Source organism: Tachyglossus aculeatus, chromosome 1 (genome assembly GCF_015852505.1).
Source record: "Tachyglossus aculeatus isolate mTacAcu1 chromosome 1, mTacAcu1.pri, whole genome shotgun sequence".
Classification (NCBI taxonomy): Eukaryota; Metazoa; Chordata; class Mammalia; order Monotremata; family Tachyglossidae; genus Tachyglossus; species Tachyglossus aculeatus.
Window position 1 is genome coordinate 53,759,982 of NC_052066.1, and position 5,919 is coordinate 53,765,900.

The window sequence follows — 5,919 nt, forward strand, 5'->3', positions numbered from 1 at the left end:
AATTGCTTAATGCAGTGCTTCCCACACAGTAAGTGCTAAATACGATTGATTGAATGAATAAATATTAAGATGCTTACATTCTCGGAAGGAGCTTACAGTCTAGAGAGCCGTCCTTAGTGCTTGGGAGAGTACAGTGAGAGAAACGAAATTTGCCCCCAGGAAGATTGCAGTATAATGGGAGCAATACAGGTTTTTTCCTGATGCTTTTCCTAAGAGAAGGGTTTTGACTGGATTTGGCAAGTGTACTATTCTTTCTTGATTCCAGGGACAATCATGGCATAGTAGAACATGAGCCTGGGCGTCATGTGGTCATAGGTTTTAATCCTAGCTCTGTCACTTATCTGCTGCGTGACCTTGGGCAAATCATTTCACTTCTCTGGGCCTCAGTTTCCTCATCTGTAAAATGGGAATTAATACTATGCGCCCCCCATGGGACAGGTACTCTGACCCAACCCAATTTGCTTGTAGCCACCCCAGCGCTTAGTACAGTGTCTGGCATTTAGTAAGTGCTTAACAAATACCATAATTATTATTATTGTTTTCCCCAAAAGATGCCTGATGATGATATTTGTGGAGGAGGGTCCTGACCAACAACCTGTCTCGCCTCAGTGGTTGCTGTTGGGCTTCTTGTACGTTTAGGGTTTTTTTTTTTTTTCACCACATAACATCATTTTACCATCTGACAGACCCTTTGCCACCTGGGTCTTCATTATCTTGGATCTACCTCAGATCTTAGAACAGTGCTTGGCACATAGTAAGCACTTAACAAATGCCACAATTCGCAGTCCCTGCCTGGAAAATGAACTCTCTCTTTTGAGTCTTATTAAATCTCTTATTTTTATTGATCTCTTGGAAAGACCCTAGATCTGAGAGTCAGGAAAGCAGGGTTCCAATTCCAGCCCTGCCACTGGCCAGCTGTATGACCTTGGGCAAGTCACTTAACTTCTCCAGCACTTAGGACAGTGCTTTGCACAAGGTAAGCGCTTAACGAATACCAAAATTATTATTATTGTTATTGTCTGTGCCTCAGGACCCTGACTGCCCTGTATTCATTCATTCATTAAATCATGTTTATTGAGCGCTTACTGTGTGCAGAGGACTGTACTAAGCACTTGGAAAGTACAATTCAGCAATAAAGGGAGACAGTCCCTGCCCTCACCAGGCTTACAGTCTAGAGTCAGGGAGACAGACATCAAAGCAAGTAAGCAGGCATCAATATAAATACACAGAATTACAGATATATACATACGTACTGTGGGGCAGGGGCGGGGTGAGAGCAAAGGGAGCTAGTTGAAGTGATGCAGAAAGGAGAGGGAGCTGAGGAAAAGGGGGGCTTAGTCTGGGAAGGCCTCTTGGAGGGGGTGCATCTTCAGTAGGGCTTTGAAGGGGTAAGAGTGATTGTTTGACAGATTTGAGGAGGGTGGGCATTCCAGGCCAGAGGTAGGGCGTGGGCCAGGGATCGGTGGCGGGACGGGTGAGAACGAGGCACAGTGAGGAGGTTAGCGGCCGAGGAGCGGAGTATGCAGGCTGGGATGTAGAAGGAGAGAAGGGAGGGGGGGTAAAAAGGGGTAAGGTGATGGAGAGCTTTGAAGCCAATAGTGAGGAACTTACCCCAGTGCCTGGCACATAGTAAGCACTTAATAAATTCAGTAATTATAATATCAGAGTTTCTTGACCTCCCAAACCATCTGTTAATAAACCAGGTTGTTAGGAATACTTTGAGCCATTCTTAAAAAAATCAATCAATCGTATTTATTGAGCGCTTACTGTGTGCAGAGCACTGTACTAAGCGCTTGGGAAGTACAAGTTGGCAACATATAGAGACAGTCCCTCCCCAGCAGTGGGCTCACAGTCTAAAAGGGGGAGACAGAGAACAAAACCAAACATACTAACAAAATAAAATAAATAGAACAGATATGTACAAGTAAAATAAATAGAGTAATAAAGAAAGAAAGAAAGAAAGTAACAAATAAAGAAATTAATACATCTCTGGATGTTTCAAAGCTTAATTGAGCGACGATTGTTTTTGGCCGAATGTAACGTTTTGGTTAGGTATTTGGAAAATTAACACTATCTCTTCAGCATTAGAACGTTAGATACTTGAAAACAATTTTAAGCAGCATCCTATAATGATTTTGTTGCGAATCTGTGATCAGTCAATCAATCAATCGTATTTATTGAGCGCTTACTGTGTTCAGAGCACTGTACTAAGTGCTTGGGAAGTACAAGTTGGCAACATATCATCATCATCATCATCATCAATCGTATTTATTGAGCGCTTACTATGTGCAGAGCACTGTACTAAGCGCTTGGGAAGTACAAATTGGCAACATATAGAGACAGTCCCTCCCCAACAGTGGGCTCACAGTCTAAAAGGGGGAGACAGAGAACAAAACCAAACATACTAACAAAATAAAATAAATAGAATAGATATGTACAAATAAATAAATAAATAGAGTAATAGATATGTACAAACATATATACATATATACAGGTACTGTGGAGACAGTCCCTACCCAACATATAGAGACAGTCCCTACCCAACAGTGGGCTCACAATCTAAAAGGGGGAGAGAGAGAACAAAACCAAACATACTGACAAAATAAAATAAATAGAATAGATATGTCCAAGTAAAATAAATAAATAAATAGAGTAATAAATATGTACAAACATATATACATATATACAGGTTCTTTGGGGAAGGGAAGGAGGTAAGATGGGGGGCATGGAGAGGGGGATGAGGGGGAGATGTGATATAATGTGATGTACATTAGATAGAATTTATAAACACAGAATAGTTTGTTTACTGAATTTTTTTTTTTTGGTTCCTATTGAATCTTCCCTAAATCGGTCATAATAATATAACGTAGTTACTACTTATTTCTTGTTTCAGCGGGTCCCTACTTCAATCCTCGTTCTCGACAGCGGATTCCCCGGGATCTTGCAATGTGTGTTACACCAAGCGGCCAGTTTTACTGCTCAATGTGTAACGTTGGGGCTAGCGAAGAGGTGGAATTTCGGCAGCACTTAGAAAGCAAACAACACAAAAGCAAGGTGTCTGAACAGCGATATAGGAGCGAAATGGAAAATCTTGGCTATGTATAATGGATTACATTCCTCTGATTGTAGTTTTCGGTAAAGCAACTTGTCTTGCCTGCTGTTTGCCTTCTGTGGCTATGCCCTGCTCTGTGGTCATTTTGATATAAGTCCATTCTTCCGCTTTAAAATCGGTACCCGCAAACTTAATGGAACCATGAGGTGTTAAAATATAAATTGAGGGTAAGGTGCCCTTTAAATCAGGCTGGATTTTCAGTTCCACTTTGTTCTTGAAAATGATTTCAGGCTGTTCAATACAAGTAAGAGCGTGTGACCATTGATATTGCTCAACAAGTAGATAAGCAGAGTTTTAAGTATTCCTCCCTTCATTATGAACCACACACTCCAGAGCCTATAGGCACTTTGGAACAAAGTGAACAGAGTTATTTGTTATTATACTTGCTCATACCATTTCTTTTCGTCATCATTTAAGTTTACTTCTGTCATGTCCTGCTCTTACCAAAATTCAAGTTACTAAGTACGAGTGCAATCAATGGTCTCTTCCTTTTTAGGGCATACATGCTTTATTCATCATTTTAGTAAATTTTAGTTAGCTTTGCTCTGGGTTTCTCAAAAAAAGTGACGTCCAAATTCAGGTATTTGGCATAAGAAAGTTACCTCAGATGTATATTTTGGGACGGAGAAGAATTTTAAAATATTTGTTTTTTTTCTATTAATGAGTCTCCTTAGGGTGAATATTATATTAATTAAAATATATGCTAGGTAATATTTTCAGTAATACATTCCAGAGCTTGGGACAGAAATTAATAGTGTTCTTCTCATGGTCTACTAACATTATCTTAGTACCCCAGAGAAGTCTGATATTTTGAAGGAGCCCTCTATCTCCTCTTGGTGTGGATGGTGACTACAGGATCAAAACACTGTTTTTCATTTTGGGCTATTATCGTTTTTTAATTGGAGTTTTGCTTTTTTAAAGTCCATTATGTTCTGCGTAGTTTCTCTTCCCAGAAGCCACTTTAATCGTATTATAGATTTCCATAGCCTGTGTACCCAGTAATTATAGCATTTTTTATTCCCTGTGGGCTCTTGGAATGCTTAGATCTCGGTCAGCTAATGGAATGCCTTGAGGGATTATTCTAAATTATGTATTTCATCTCTTTATGAAAGTTGCTTCCTTTTCTCTTTAATGCTGTATTCAGTTTTTATGAGAAATATCGCAAGGGATGGGGCTGTCATTACTTCATCGGAAAACCGGTGCCGTATACTCTTGGGGTCTTTCATCCCATAGCTTTGTGAGTAAAAATGAAATCCCCATTGCCTCTTCAGGATTGCTCCCTTATGAGTACTTTAAGACTACAGCTCTGAAATGAGGGACAAGAACCAATGAAATAATAAGCTGAAAAACCTGTCTTCTTTTGAAGGTTGGGTTTATTTTGAATGCAGGTCTGCCTGAAGTTAGGGAGGAAGCCTTAAAGGGTCTCAGGGAGCCTGGGACTTTACAAATTGAGTATTGTGTAGTCCATGTGGATGTGCAGGTAGTCTAATTTAGTAAGCTAAAACGTTTTGAGACAGTTAGGTTGGATACTGGGTTAATATTGAGTTTGCTGCTAAGATATTTTTTATATTTAATATTATTGTGCTGGCCACTTAGTTTTATGAATATTTAAAATTAAGTTTTCCAATTTATTTTGGAAGAGTAGAGGATTCATTTTGGCATGGTTTAAAAACCAGCAACATATTTTGGACATTGATTGTATTTTATGAAAACATTATTTTGTCACTTATTTATTTTTTTCCACTGTAAATGCTTTTGTTTTTGTTTCTGCTGTTCTTTTGCATAAAATTCATTCTGATTTCCATTTTTGACAAATGGCACTTCCTGATTTCAACCATTTTTCTATTATTCTAAAAGTGGCGGCGGGGTGGGGTGGGGGAGAGGAAAAGAGATGGCACAATTGTAAGGATCTAAACCTGCTTATGCTACACTTCCATTTTCTCTGATGAAAGCGATGGAAGTGCTAAAGCGTAGACCTAACTTGCTGGATTTTTAAAGGAAGGTAATTCAATTTCTAAAGTTACCTTTTACCTGTTCTACCCCTTTTGAGCTCTAAAGTAGGCTTATCATGCTGCTGATATAAATCTTTAGGTACCGTAATACCTCCCGTAGCTTCTTGCACATCAGGAAAATTGCCAGTCCCTAAGAAATGAACTGCAATTATTTTGAAGTTTTGAAAGGGGAAAAAGTTTTTAGGAAGGACAAGATGAGTACAGTCCTGCATGGTTGCTTCATCGTTTTGCAGATCTATTCCTTATAGGCCATAATGTACTTCTGTCAATGACATGATGCTGTTTTTTTATTTTTTAGTTCAATTTTGCTTTGAATTTTGCTTTGGGAACTCTATACTGCTGCCCTTTATGTTAGTATCGTTTGTACTGTATAGAATAGGTCGAGTTCTAAAAAATGGTAAACTCTGTAGTTAAGGCAATTTTGGGATCTTCTGAAAGTAAAAACTTCAGAGCATAGAAAAATTATATCTTTATTCTGACCATGTGGTCATTTTTATAATCATAATATTTATATATAAATGCATATAGGTGTCAGTATGCATCTGTATATATAGCTGTATATGATTATTTTAAACTGACGTAGGTCCAAATTTGGGGTTCTTTGGAAAAATTATATTGGCAGTCTTTACACAGTTTCTGAAGACCACTTCTTAAATCGAAACTTTGTAAGTCAGAGGAACAGTGTTATAAATGGGGGATTTAATTCCTGAATTAAGGTTGATACCCTATTTCTTTTTTACCAAGTTAACTGAAAATTATGTACCCAATCAATTCTAGATTCTTTACAAAGCTGGA